General features: G+C 37.2%; 1 protein-coding gene across 1 annotated transcript in view; it reads right to left on the reverse strand.

The window, feature by feature from the left end:
• The window catches only part of LOC122806893 (A disintegrin and metalloproteinase with thrombospondin motifs 7-like), a 2,879,604-nt gene that overhangs the window by 649,267 nt on the left and 2,213,803 nt on the right, over window positions 1-16,534 (reverse strand). The window lies entirely within an intron of this gene.

The raw sequence follows: 16,534 nt of genomic DNA on the forward strand, positions 1-16,534 counted from the left end.
TTCTCTATAAATCAATAGACATCCTCAAAACTACTATGTGCTGAACTGAAAACCTTAAATTACCTAAGACATGTAAGACACACCCAATACTAAAACCAATCATAGCATGGTTCAGGTGTAGGCAGGTTTTTAAAAAAGAATGAACGGTTGTATGAAAATGACTAACAAAATAATAAAAATATGTAATAAACAACAACAAAGCAATAAAAGTTTCACAGTACACTGGCCCTTCTCTTAAGTTCACTTGTAACTGATATATTGTCATTAAGCCCTGGAAAGACAGTTGCATCAAGTCTAAGCTGCCAAAGCATCTCACAATGTAACAAAAAGTTCTTCCAGTCACCTGAATACACAATGGAAGGCACTTGCTCTAAAACCAAATAGAGAAACTTCATAAAATCTCTGGAGTGTGCAACATGTCTTGCAAGAGCACACCTGTTGTCTGAGTGCTGCAGAATGTACAAATGTTGGTATATTCTCTGGCTAAGAGCGTTGTTGGTTTTCCCTATATAAAATGTTTGGCAGCAAGTACAGTGGGCAAGATACACAACTCGTTCAGACCAACAACTAAATTATCAACCCTTAGTGTACCTTAATATTTTGTCTTGTAATTCACCTGTGTAATTACTATCAATGTAAACAGAATGGTGGCATCTACCACATGACCTGGTCATAGGTAAGGAACTATCACAACCTGAATAAGGTCTCTCTAATATGTTTTTAATGTTGTACCTTCTTTTATAATAAACCTTGGATTTCGAAGATTTAACTGTTTTGTACTGTCATTGCAATGAAAAACTGACCAATTTCCTGTGGATAATGTCCTCAATATGGTTTACATCCAAGGAATAATGGATGACCACATTGTTGAAGAATAATGTTTATCACAATCAGGGGTGATATGTCTATTATTCATAGCCAAGCCGTATTTAATGATTGGGTCATATTTCCCTTGTCTATTTGACCAAACGTCATCTCTGATAGAATAAAGTAAGCCCTCTGGATATTCCTGTGCCAGAAACATATTTTTTAGTTCTAAAAACTCCCTTTGACAAGCCAAATCACTGGAGGTGAGCCTGGAAACTCTGACAAATTGGCTGTTAACTATCCCTTTTTACTGGTGGTACGGATGACAACTACAAAAAAATAGAAAAGTATTACAGTATGTGAGTTTTCTATACATTCCAGAAGTTAAAACGTCTTCTGGAGTCCAACAAATTTTGACATCAAGGTAGCATACATCTTTCAAACCCACTTGATAAGTGAATTTCAAAAACTGGTACTTTTCTCCACTTGATGAAATAAGTTAATGAAGTACTGTAAACTTCCTTGCCAAATGAAAAGCAAATCATCCAGATATCGATAGTATCCACTACAAAACTGAAAAAGGGGAAGCTGAAACTGAGTATCCAACTCCTACGTCAGCGGGACCCCATTGGCAAACATCGGGGCACAGGCTGCACCCATGGCAATACCAGCTGCCTGTAGTACTCCGCACAAAAGCTAATGAAATTATTCAATAACACCACGTCCATGAAATCATGAATCAGCAACTCATCATTCTCTGTGATGTTACCAAATCTGTGTACAATGTCATCAAACCAGTGGAGTCCCAAATCGTGGGGTATAACTGAAAACAAGTTCTTCACAAGTGACAAATATACTATGATGATCAATGCCATTACGTATCTTGTCCAACAAGTCCAATGAGCCGTGAATAATAGGAGGAAAATGCCCAAATAAGTTCTCCAGTTTCTTGTCAACAAAATTTGCAAGTGGTTCTATATATTAGCGGCCACTATGGGATGAAGAGGTGGATCTTGGGTACTGGAATGTATTTTCAGGATCCCAAAGATCTCAGGAATGACAGGGTCAGTGACTCTTAAAAATGCAGGAAGGTCCAAGTAAATGTGATCATATAGGAGTAGTTAATCAAGGGCCACCTTTACACTCATTAAGAGATACAGGGCAGTACGTTTCACTGTCCCTGAAAAGATTATACATTTGGCCTTTGTAATCCAAATCATACATAATGATCAAACCACCCCCCCCCCCCAATCCGGTCTCATACATCTAATGTTTCTATCTTTCATCAGTGAGAACAAGATGTTCTTGTCCTCTTTAGTAAGGTTGCAATATCTGTGCTTACGTTTGTTAGACAACAACGCATGAATATCCCTTTCACACATTCTTTTGAACATGTATACAGCCAGTAATGGGGGAGGGGGGTTAACAGTACTTCTTCTTTTAAGAGAACTAATACCTTCATGTGGACCAACACTGTTGTTCATCAGTAGATGCAAATTTAATTTACGAGTAAATATCTTAAAGTCCAGTAAAGTGTGTTCAGTGTTAGCTCACCCTGAAGGTATAAACTTGAACCCTTTTAAAAATAAAGCATGATGTGTGGGTTCACTGTTAATCTCTGTAAAGTTATAAATGTTAAATCCATAAAAGGAAGCGATTTTTACAGTACCTGGACAGAGAGTGATATGCCCTCTTTCTAAGTCTTCTTCTGTCATCAGCTCTTGTTCCTTTGATGTTTGTTCCTGTAATTTTTCCATTTTCAAAAATCCTGATGGTCTCTATGAGAAGTGTTGCTAGCCTGCCGGTTGGCCAATCTCTCAGATCTCTTCGGTGGAACACACTCAGTGCTGTCTTGGGGAACAAATTCTTCCTGTGTATGAGTTTCCTGCTCTCTGTAACTCATAACAAATGTATTTTCACCCCTGTCAAGTACTCCAGGGGGCATGGGATAGACTTTCTTTTGCTGATAATCCAAAACATCACAAATGAGTTTGCTGTCCTTCCTGTTTTTTGAAAGGGCTATTTTCTTATCCACATTATAAAAAGTCTGGTTATAGTATTCCTTGTATTGGGGAAATAATAGATTCCACCAACTGATGGATAGATTCTTTTAGCTTAATTTTTTCACCAGGTCCATTTTTTATTTTATATATATATATATATATATATATATATATATATATATATATATATATATATATATATATATGTAAATTGCCCTGAACATCTGCCAGAAAGCAATAGCTTACCATGAAAACATGGGCTTGCAAGGGAAACTGAAAAGAGGAATATATACATTTTAAAAGGAGGTACAAGTATTGACTTTACTATGAGAAAATTGTCTATTGTATTTAAGTGCTTCTGCATACATTGACAAACTACTGAAGGGGTCATTGAGGGAAATGTTTAATTTTGGTGTCAGTGATGTGCTGGTGCAGACATGGACAAACTACTGAAATAATCTCTGAGGAAATGCTTCATTTTGGTGCTTGTGCATACTTGGTGAAACTACTGAACGTTTGGAAAAATTTTCATTTTGTTGCTTGCATATACTTAGTAAAACTGCTGCAAGGGTCACAGGGGAAACATTTCATTTCGGTATCAGTTAAGTGCTTGTGCAGATATGGACAAACTACTGAATGGATCATTGGGGAAATGTTTCATTTTGGTGCTAGTGAATAATTAGTGAAAATACTGAAGGGGTTACTTGGAGAAATGTACATGTTCCTCATTCAAAGCTTCCATGCTCCATACATACCCAATACTAGACAACAAACCTTGGTTTGTAAACATTCCAGCTAAACTAAGCAGAGGCTCCCATTAAGAGCAGTCCTTTATTTCCAGTGTGATACTTCAAGGTGTGTGTCCATGTGTGTTTGGGGGTAAATGTTTAGCTGGTACCGCAAATTGTTTTCATCTCCAGTAATGTTATTTCTTCAGCTAGGATGTATACTAGCATGTCCTGCCATAGCAGTAAGAAATGTTCTGTGGGCATGGACAGAAAAAGAAAATTTAAGACTCTCCTAGACGCTGTGTGATTTCAATGTTAACTGGCTAGCCTGCTTCACTTTTCTTTAACAAAGATAATACTTTTTTTTTAAGAAAGCATGTATATCATCTTTATTTAGGCAATTTTTTGCTAAGCCAATGATGAAAAATTATTTTAATTCTATTTTATTCTACAAAACTGAAACAGAGGAAAAAGTTCACTTTCATTGCAGAAACAAGTCAGATTTTAGGCTTAATGACATAGTAACATTATATGATTTCTTTTTCATCTTTTTTGACAACTTTTATATCTGGTGCCAGAACAGAGATAATAGTTATACTTTACTCTTCAATTGAATGTTTTTGAAGAGTTTCAGTTAGTCAACACATAGTAGTCACTCAGACTCTAAACCTAAAAATGAATACTCAAATCTCTATAATGCTTTCAGATTTTCCTGGAAAATTTTCAGAACTAGATCATTAGATACTCAGATACATATTATACAGTGCATGAATGAACAGTATTACATGCAAAGAGACATCTTGAATGAATGGATGGAGGTCAGTTTGCCCTTAACAAACGTGTATTTTGATGTAATATCCAAAGGCATGCTGTAGGTGGATTGGACACTAAATTGGCCCTAGGTATGAGTGTGTGCATGTGTGTGCCTTCCATGGAAGGTTGGGCGCCGGGCTAGCAACTCGACACCATAAAAACTCCACTACCAATCATGAGCGGACAGGTGATCCGCTGTGGTGACCCCTAACCGGGAAAAGCCGAAAGAAGAAGAAGATCTAAAGGACAGAAAATATTAGTTTTAAGAGAAGTATTTTTTTATTTTTGATTTTATTACAACATAATGCAAATGTTACTTGGATGTTTAGTTTGTCCTCCAGGATATGTCATATCTGTATGTTTATTGTAAATTAAATAGCACAAACTTAACAACTCTAATGCTAAGCTGGTCCATAGCAGTACAAGACTATATTTATCTCTAACACTGCTTGAAAAGTTCTGGCAGTATTCGTAAAAACTGTATTACTGTACTCAGGTATATACCTTAATCTTCATGCATTGTGTGCTATTTTGTGTGTGTCTATACTTTGAATTGTAGGATACCAACATTTTTTTCCCAGTAATTGAAAATGAAACTTTTATGCTTAGCGTTTGTAATGTAATGCAAACTGACTACAGATGTACTGTGAACATGTAGTACTTTTTCTAAACTGAACAGAAGTCATATACTCACCCCTTTCACAAATATAATGTAGCTTCACCTAATAGACATAGTGATATGATTGTGAAAGTCAGAATGCGGTGGTTACATGTAGGGGGAATTTCTCCATCAGCTTACTATCACAATCTCGAATGCCATTATGCGAACTTTGATTGTCGGAAAGTAGTTTATTGAAGTCTCATAATGGCAATTCATAAACGTTGAATCTGCAACAGCGAATGCTAGTGTGCATTTGCTGTTGTGAGATCGACATACTGATTCAAGATCGCACTACGGTGGGGATCGGGAACTTTCCCATTTTCCTCACTGTAGTGCGATCTCGGAGTTGTAATATATAAGTAGTAGGGAGAGTGGGGGGTGCTTGCCCCCCTACAAAATGTGTGTTGAATGGCATAAAATGTTGAGGTAACTTTGAAAAATGTCAACAATTCAATTTCAAATTGTTGACTTTTTTTGTTTTGTTATTTTGATTGGTCGCTATTGAAATTTTGACAATATTTTTAGAGTAAGTAATTACTCTCAAAAAATGTTTAATATTTTGATAGTAAACCTTCTCCATCACTGTTAAAGAGTTCCTTATGTGGAAAAAGGATACACTTATAAATAAATGTATATTTTCGCTTATAATGTAATTACAACTCAATACAGCTATGGTCTGGATTCTGGATGTGAAATAAATAAATTCCTAACCTTAAAAGAAGTGAAGTATCCACAAAGTAGAAGAAATTATTATCATTTAGACTATAAGAGCAAAATTACAATGCACATTTGAGTTTGGTACATACATGTAGGAACCAGAATTCAAACTGTTTTGATGGGTATTATTAAATATTTCAAGAAATTATTCTTATATCCCTAGATACGCACTGCACATAGCAGAGACCATTTCACTGTTAAGGACTTAAATGCAACCTATCATTTATCATAGCTGGAACATTTTACTCTTGTCAGTTCGAGAATTTTTTGGAAGGTGACATATTTCTAGTGATATAAAATGTGACTTCTATGAAAAATATAAATTACTTTTTTTAATTCTGACGTAATAAAACACAATTCAGATTTGATTTGGACATGCAATGCATTCCTCAGCCTGAACACACATATATCCAGCACTTTAAAGAAACAAGATATAAAAAGCAATGGCAGTTTGCCACATTTTAAGATGTGTATTTATGAAATAGCATAATATTTGTTAGTGAACATTTCTGGAAATCCAAAACTGTAGTGGAATTAAGCTTTTATATGCAAAGAATATAGGACAGCTGCACTCTGAATTTCTGAATGCAAATTCAAAATGTATTATTATTATCATCATCATCATCATCACCATCACCATCATCATCAACGTCATCATCATCATCATCACCATCACCATCATCATCATCATCCTCATCATTTACGTCTGCATTTCAAATATTTGAAAGGTTTGCAGTATGGGAAATATAAATACCGGTTTGGGTTCTGGTATGATAAGAACAAAGTAATACATAATTTTGATGCATTCTGTTGTAACTACATGAAATAAAATTAAATCTGCACCTAATGCAGACTTAAAGAACAGTTACCTGCTCTCATATTCAAATGGATACAAATCTGTAGTGCATATGCTGTGAAACAGCAGCCGCAACAACAAAAGCAACACTAATAATAATAATAATGATAATAGTTATGACAAAGCAAGTGCTGGCTCTTCATTTCATTCTTGAAATATAATTAATAATTTCCGCTGCTTTCAGTCTTCCTAGAATAAGCAAGCCCACTTCATCTTAATGAATAGCTTCACTGGCAGTGATGAAGTTATATAAATTACCTCGTAACTCGGTCTTTTTGTTCAAGAAAGTGTTTAAGCTTTAAAACAAAAAAATGAAAAACAGTCACACTAGGCAAAAAAATCAAGTCTAGTGAAAGCGAATGAAAGTCACCGACCCCACTCTGAGAACTCGTTTCTTGTAAATAATTACACTATTGTGAACTGCTGTGTGGTTTCTGAAGGTATGGCATATGTAAGTAGAACTCAATATACATCCAATGAAGTATTTTTAGGTCCTTGTTCCCTTGTGCTATGCCAGCGATCAAGCCTACCCCTACTGGACTTTACTGTCTTCAACTCTTTTTCTTGCCTTTCGTTTGTACTCTACAATCTCGTAATGTAGATTTTTTCCTAATTACATGATCTGGATGGCAATCATTTGAACTTCTGTGTGGAATTCATTCCATTCATTCCTTAAAAGTGCATATCTCCCATATTCATTTCAGTGAGAACAGTATAGGGGGGATGTCAACCTGGAATACACCAGGGAATTTGTATTCTTGCTGGCATCCAGACAGTTGAGACATTTCTTTTATTTCCTAATTCCCCACCCCTTGGTACTGATGTGGACATGCTGACTGCCTATGCCCTGTGATTCACTAATGTACACTGTTTCAGAGATAAAGGCAAGGGCTACTACCATCACTAGCTTTGATGACCCACTCATGCCTGCCCATCCTTAGCATAAGGTCTGTCTTTCTTGGAGTAGAGGGTATGGTTGCCAAGGGCCATTGACTTTCCCCACCCATTTACCTCTGCCTGCTCTGTCATGTTCCAACCTGATAATGGAATCTAGGTCATCTGGTTAGTAGTCAGGGTCTTATGCTTCTTCTCCACTGAAGATGATTTTCAATAAAGCTGTTAATCAAATACATGACCAATAATCTGGAAGGGGGATTAAGTATTTGGAAACAAGCAGCATTGAACATCTGTTTCACTGACCCAACCCAATGCTATGTCCACTATAGTATCAGAAGGCTTGTTTGATACTGTTCTAGCCTTAGTTTACTCAAAGATAAAAGACACTGAAAAGGCACTGGCTATTTTAAATGAAATGCAGATTTATCATGGTTAACTGCATGTTGTTCCTTTATGGACATCCATTAAATATGGGACTGGCCACAAAAAAACACTGCTTATATAAGGATATTGCTATAGACAGAGCCTCTAAAGGTGTTGTATTTTAACTAATGCTTTATATACCATCTAAGAATGTATTTTTGACAGAAAGAAAAGAATATTAACAGCTGAAATGATAGCTATAAATGTTAATGATGATTAGGAGGGTACACAAATTTATAACAATACACAAGACGATATTGTAGATAAACTTAGCCTTTGGAAGGATTACCTAGATGACTATTTTTTATTTGAAAATATAGTGAATGCTGATCCTCTCTTTTGTTGATTATTCAAAGCAAACAGCATATTTTAGATTGTATACAGGCATCACTACCTCATCTGGACATTATGTGATATTGCCATCCAAATCACTTAATTAGGAAAAAATTTGCATTACGAAACTCTAGAGTACAAATGCAGACAGAAGAGCTGTTGAAGAAGAAGACTAGATTCAGAAAGAAATTATACAGTGATAGTGTGTTGGAAAAATATTTGACTGCAGTTGGTGTAACAAGACAAACAGGAACTTATGTGCAGCATTACTATCTATACCATCACATATAACCTGGAATACGTGCACTGACTGTAATGTTATGTACAGATCTGCTATTGAATGGTGTGTGTTGAAAACACTGTGATGCTATGTACACATCTGCTACTGACTGGTGTGTGCTGAAAGCATTGTGATGTTATGTACACATCTTCTATTGACTGGTGTGTGCTGAAGGCACTGTGATGCTATGTACACATCTGCTACTGACTGGTGTGTGCTGAAGGCACTGTGATGCTATGTACACATCTGCTACTGACTGGTGTGTGCTGAAAGCATTGTGATGTTATGTACACATCTGCTATTGACTGGCGTGTGCTGAAGGCACTGTGATGCTATGTACACATCTGCTACTGACTGGTGTGTGCTGAAGACACTGTGATGCTATGTACACATCTGCTACTGACTGGTGTGTGCTGAAAGCACTGTGATATTATGTACACATCTGCTACATATTGACTGCCTATGCCCTAAGACTGGTGTGTGTTGAAAGCACTGTGATGTTATGCCAGGATTTATCTGCTATAATTATCAGAGATGGGCTGTTCCCTAACATCAGGAAGCTGCATATCCACAGTGGAGAGTTCTGGTAACACAGCACGTATGAAACTACCACAAGAGATCATCCAAACAAAGTAAGGAATAAAAAGTCCACAAGCAGAACTAACGGAAGCTAAAACATAAGTATAGTACATCTTAAAAACAAGTTTCCTATTCAATAATATCCAAATGCATTTAACATAATAGACCTATAATAACATGGTAACGAAGCTAAATTTGTGTTCTATTCCTGCTGTTTTAACATGTTTGCCAGTGGGATGTTTAAATACTTGTCTTTTGTAACAAATTTACACTGATTACATTTTCCACATGGCTGAGTATTAATACCTTTATCTAATAAAAATATCCCAATCTCCATAGTCCTTTTCACTCTCAGATAACTTGATTAAACTTTTTTTAGAGTAGCTCTCAATTCACAGGCACAGTAACTACATTCTGTGCCTCCTCAGTTGATCCATAAAATATGGTCTTGCTCTCTGTTGATCTTAATGATTGTACCTGCATAATTGTTTCATTAACATCTACTCATTTGTCCTTTAAGACATTTCTGAAAACATATAGTGGCTAGGAGACATATTCATCTTTCCATCTCCTGGCCATAGTTGGTTAGCTAGATTTGGCACATGAAGGCTATATAGCAGCCCATCATCCCTTTGAAGGAAAAGGTCACCCAATGCAAAACGTTGTTAGTCAAAAAAATGATTAATAAATAATAATGCTATTAGATCTTTTTTTCATTTGAATATTGTGTATGCTCTAAGATATATTCAATGAACTTAATCCCAGTGTCATTAGGGATCTTAGTAAATAAACTAGTTACATCATGACAATCAGGTCATCTAGAGTGTAATAAACACAAAACACTTATCCTTCAATTTTTCATCTTCATCTTCATCATATATTCCATTTCATTCAACATAGCATAATCATTCCATATTATAAATAATCCATTATGTATGACAATGGGACCTCCCCTGTCAGCTGGTCTGATTGTGATGGAGGAGTCTCTCTAAATCATTCAGAGGCTCTCGCTCAGAATAATTCAAGTTCTTTCCATGTCTATGATTGCTGTTTTATTTGGCATATTCATAGTTGTTGTTGTTAGTCCATCCATCAATTTCAGTTTTAAATTAAAATAATTTGATCATCGATTGTGTGTACCAGAGATCACCATTAGTGGTTGGAACAAAAATTAAGGCCTCTATTTAAGACCTGTATTTCATATTCAGACAACTCTTTTCGATAAATTAAATTTCCTGTGCTAGAGGGCGCAGTACATTTCTGTACTAAAGGTTTGTTATTTAGTTTTGGTCTGACTACCATTCCCACCAGGTGGTGTTTTACTCATTTCAACTTTCCTACCAGTATGTTGACCTTCTAGATTAATCTTTCTGCCAGTAGGGCTATCATGATGTGTAGTTTTCATTCGACGAGACTATGTATCATCAGTATGTTCATTGTCATCTATAACATCAGTAGTTTGTATGTTATTAGTGTCCCTAACTTCATTCCTGGGAACTGAATATCAAAGTCACCTATTAACCCATATACACTGAGTTTATTAGTATCCATGTTATCCACCTGGGATATCACCAACTGATATATAAGTGGCAACCTGCTCATCTCTGCACTAACATCTATCACTCTACCTTGGACTGTCAAACTGTCTTGACCCCTGTATAGTGATGCCAGACTCCCTCCATCTCAGGTAGTGGTGGTTTAGTCACAGACTCCCTCTAATGGCCCTCAGTTCATGCGCCAGGTGAGCTGCCTGAGCACCAGTAACACTGATCATGTTGGTGACCCATCACGTGACTTCTGTTTTGGCCTCTAACAGCACTTTTGTCAGCAATAAACTCCTGACAGGTACAGTTATAGAAGGGCTGGTCAGATCTTTCTTGACTGATCTGCCAACTGTAGAGATGGATGGTCTGTAGCAAGATGCCATTTTCTGCATAGGAGAACTTGCATTTCCACTTTTTTCACATTTTGGTAGGATTACCTGTAACAGGTTATACTGCGGTGGTGGTGCTGCGGTAGCATTGTCGCCTCACAGTAAAACGTTGTCCTGTTCGATTCTCAGCTAGAGCGTCTTCTGTGTGGAGACATGCGTGAATGGGCGTACCTTCGTTGAAGGTTGTGCATCATGGCTGGCAACTTGGCACATAAAAATCTACTGCCAATCATTAGCGGACCGGCGTTCCGCTGTGGTGACCCCTAACCGGGAAAAGCCGAAAAACACAACAACAACCTGATAATAACAGGTTATAGTCCAACATGTCACAGCCCTACACAGCTTCATGTTCTAGGAGAAAGGGGTGGCAAGAACCATGTGACATTCATATATAAAAGTGTGGTCACATGCATGAAAATCTGGTATTCATTGCAATGTGTGCAGTGTACATTGGCACAGTCTGTTAGACACCTGGTGTATGTCTCACCAAGTATCCTGGAAGATAACATGAGGTGTACTCATGCAATTATGTAGTATTGATGCTTGCACCTCTACAAGCTTTGGCCCTGTGCTCAAACATATGTCCCCAAACTGTCCACAGATGGCCATGCATGTAGGTAATTCTATAGGTCTTATTAGTACCTATCCCTCCAACAAAGAAAAATACAAATTTGAAGTCATTTAGTGCTGACCTTCAATTATGTGCCACAGAATTCCACAGCTGAGGAGCAGAACTGTACAGAAGCCAGTAAGAGAACATACCCTCTATTCATACATTAATTATGGAGATGTGGTTTGGATTCATACAACATGGCACGCACAAAACATCAAGTGCTGTCTCTCATTCCCACAACAACTTCAGTAATACCACAAATGAATGAATAACATACCAAGTGCATGTGTACTCAGCGGGCTTGTGTTATGTTGGTACACAGACTTAAGCAGTGGGGGCCATCATGGCTGCTGCATAAATTTACATAGTGCATACTCTTCATCTCACAATGTTATCTGTTCCCTTCCCACTCTTCACTCACAATCTTCTTCATCATCATCATTATCCCTCTTTTCCTATTTTCTACACAGGTCTGGGTGTCATGTCAACTATCGCCATCTCTGTCTCTATATTCAATGCCCCTTGTCTACCTTCTTTGACACTCATATTTGACTGTCGCAGGTCTTCTCTCACATAATCTGTCGCAGGTCTTCTCTCACAGGACCTATTGACCTCTTTGCTGGATACCTTCATTTTCTCTTGCCTTCTTCTGGTATGTCTTCATTAGATTGTCTTATACTTTTCTGTAAATTTGCCTGAACCTTCGTAATCAGTTCTCTTTGATCTTTTCTGCAACTGGAGCTACTTTGGCTTCTGCTCTTATGTCCTCATTTCTTCATCTGTCCTACAGTCTGCATCCTACCACCCATCTCAGGCACTTCATCTTCATCGCTTCTAGTTTCTTTAACTGCTCTTCCTTCACTGCCCAGGTTTCTGTACTATACAGAAGAATGGGTCACACCACTGTTTCGTACACCTTACTTTTTAGCTTCTTTGGCATTATTCTGTCATAGGCTATACTTGACACTCTGTGCCAGTTGGCTGCAGCTCCTCTGATATTGGCTTTGACCTCATTCAGACTTCCTGTCTCCTTAACCATGACTCCCAGATAACTGAAGTCATTAACCTGTTCAGCTATTTTCCCTTCTATCTCAGTTCTTAGCTTCTTCTGATTTCCCTATTCACTGCCATTACAGCTGACATATCTGGCTTCAGTTTTGCATTCCCTTCCTCTATCCTTTAAAGTTCTTGCTCATAGACTGCCTGTAATGTCACATCATCTGCACACAGCAACTTTTATTTATCTGTTCTGCCTAACCTGTTTGCTAATGTAGTTCGTCACCAGTATGAACAGCTGTAGGCTCAGAGCTGAACCCTGATGCACACCCAGTCCCACTGGAAATCCCTCTGTGAGACTGAACACTGTTAGAACTTGAGTCACTGGGTCCTTGTACGCAGATTGCACTAATTATACTAATGTTTCTGGGACTTCGAGCCACTGCAGGACTGCCTGAATCAGCTTTTTGAAACCATGCCATATGCTTTCTCCAAGTCTGGGAATGCCCAATTAGACTCTTCCCTCACTTCTAGCTTCTTCTCAAGTATCTTACTGCAAACACTGGGTCAGTCATGCTGCATCCTGATCTGAATCCAAACTGCTCATCACCCGTCTTACTTTCTACTGCTCTGCATATTCATTTATCAGTCAACCTCTCCAGAACTTTTATGCAATGTCATAAGAGGTTGATACCTCTGTACTGCCCACAGTTTTGAATGTCTCCTTTGCTCTTGAACACTGGCACTAGTATACGTATGCTTATTCTCCAGTCATTTGGGGTGCACCTTTCTCTACATACTGCTATGAGTACCCTCAGGAGTCATTCCTCTCTTGCATCAACCAGCATCCTTAACATAAACTAAAAGTATAACAAACACCACTGATATATACTGAAAACAATTTATAAAATACTTAGCGCCTTGGCTTGCACAGCCTTCAAAGAGTAAAGACCTCACAAAACACAGTTTACTTAAATACAATATACATACTCAATAAAAATTATGCAATTAACCAATTAACCAATAAATTCAAATCACATACATCCAATTACATTGCGTGTTGTATCATACTTTAAAATAAGAAGAGTTTCTTTCTTAAGAAGTTTATTTTTTAAAGTAATGCATTCTCCTATACCAACTTGTAGTTGTTCCAAAACACAACACTTAAGAGACTCAAGGTTAGAATGATGTACCACCATAAAATGATTACCAAGGGGGCTTTCTAATTTTTTATTTCTTATATCCCTAATATGTTACTGTAGGCTGACCCTGAAACCTCTGTACATTTCCCCTATACAGAACATATTACAACCACACCTCAACACATAACACAACCCCTCAGTATTGCAATTATACCTATCCTTATATCTAAATTTAATGCCGTTAATATAAGAAAAGGAACTCACTATGTATTGGCAAATAGAGCAGCCATCACATGGAATAGTGCCATTATGTACATCCATACTCTGGTTAATACTGACAGCTGGTAAATAAAAATAATTATGTACCAATATATCTGACAAATTCCTAGCTCTTTTATATGATATATTAACAAACTTAGGTAATATAGAATTCAAAGTTTTATCCCTTAAAGGCATGGGCCACAAATTACACACCTGCTTTACAATTTCCTCAGTTCTAACGTTAAAAGTAGTCACAAAGAAAACTTCTTTGTGGCTAACATTACCAACAACCTTCCTAGCATACCCTTTCCCACTCTTCGAAGCATTGGAAAAATCCCCATGAGAGTATATTGGATATCTCAAATTCATTATGTTCTGCTTAGCTTCACTACCCACCTCAGCATCATAACCTCTCTTGATAACCATATCTTCCACTTCCAATATTTCTCTATCAAAAAGTCTATTCAAGCTACATAACCTATGAATTCAAAGAAATTCTTTATAAGGCAATACCTTAACTAAATGTTTGGGGTGGCAACTACTCCCATGCAAAAATACATTTCTATAGTCAAATTTTCTATGAAGACTAGTTATAAACCCAATTAAATTTATATCCAAAAAATTCACTTGAGAGCCAAGCTGCATTCCATCAAAACGCAGGCCCATTGTATTAGACTGTAAATCATTAACAAACTTAAGGGCCTCTGTTTGACTTCCTTGACATAAAAAAATAAGATCATCAATAAACATAAAATACAAAATAACCTGTGATCTAAAAAAATCATGTCTATAAACAAAATCATTCTCAAGCTTAGCCATAACTAGGTTCGCATACATGGGGGCAAAAGCCGCCCCCATGGCTGAACCCTGTAATTGCTGAAAAATATCACAATTGAACATAAAAAAATAGCTTTTCAAGCAAAACATAACTAAGTCAATCAGAAAATGAGACTTGGGAGAGTCCCTTAAAAAATAAAACAATGCTTGAATACCAATATTGTGTTTTATATTAGTATAAAGACTCTTAACGTCCAGGCATAACCAAAACATGTCAGTATTCAAGACTTTCCCCTGATTTTACTAAAAAAATCCTGACTGTCTCTAATATATGAGGCTGTATTAATAACATATTCTTTCAGCTGTTTATGTAAAAACACTAATATTCTTCAAAAAGTACCTCTTTGCAGAAACTATAGGTCGGCTGCTAATATTAGCAAGACCTTTGTGTGTTTTAGGAAGATAGTAAAAAACTGCTATAGAGCAGTTATCCACACTAAACTTCTTCTCCACATCTTTAGATGTAAAATAACCCAGTCTTAAACCTTTATCTAACAAGAGTTGATATTCTTTAATAGCTTTAAAATAATCTAAAACATCACATCTCCTATACATTTCCACATTATTCAAATGTTTGTAACACATGTCTAAATATTGAGTGTAATGCATAACTACTATCTGGTTGCCCTTATCTGATGGTTTAACCACCTAACCTTTATCATTACCAAATTCCAATAGGGCCAACCACTGCTGTTTAGTTAAGTTAAAGCATACACTGGACATGTTCTTAATGCAATGCCAATATAGTTGTTCTACCTCAAAGTTGTGGTGTTATTCAAAATTGGGGGAATAAAGTAACTTTTAACAGAAATGGCATCCTTAACATGTCTGCTGTGACGTCATCTGAACCTGCTGTTCTCCCTGACTTCATTTTCCTTGATGCTGTTTTTACTTCTTGTATAGTGGGCTCCCCTTCTTCTTTCATTGTAGGATGTGTCTGGGGCAGTAAAGCTTCTGTGAGGTTTTCTTCATTCAGAAATTGCTGGAAGTACTCCTTCCATCTGCCTTTTATGTCCAGTGGACGGATGAGCTGGTTGTTGCTGGTATCCCTTATGAAGGGTGTCTGACTATCTTTTTTATCTTTCTGTCTTTGTTTTGCAACCTGATATAGTTTCTTTGTGCTATCTACGGAATCATGTTCCAGAAGCTGGTAGAGTGCCTCTGTAGCCTTGTTCTTTGTTATTGCAACTCCTTTCTTAGCTTCTTTGTTAGACAACCAGTATTCCTTTCTAGCCTGGTCCATCACTTTTATCTCCCACTTTTTCCTTGGCTCCTTCTTTCTTTTGATGACTTCCTGGACTTCTGCATTCCACCACCAGCTTTCATTATATACCTCATTTCCATACCTGACTCAGCCATATATCTGTTCTGTTGCCCTCACACATGCTGTTTTGAGGTGCTGCCATTCTTCTTCAATTCCACTTATGTCCTCCTCTTCTTGCTTTGCTAGAGCTTCTTCTTGAACTGTTATGCTTTCTCTCAAGTCAACTTCCAAGTCCTCAGCCTGGTCTCTGTTGACCTTAGAACCTTCTCTGACCACTGTTTGCAGCTGATGGTGGCAACCAGTGGTTTATATTGTGGGATGACTATTTCACTGGGGATGACTTTGCAATCACTGATTCTACCCCAGTGCCATTTTCTTACTAGGAGGAAGT

This window comes from Protopterus annectens, chromosome 7.part0 (genome assembly GCF_019279795.1).
Source record: "Protopterus annectens isolate FY-2018-M chromosome 7.part0, PAN1.0, whole genome shotgun sequence".
Lineage (NCBI taxonomy): Eukaryota > Metazoa > Chordata > Ceratodontiformes > Protopteridae > Protopterus > Protopterus annectens.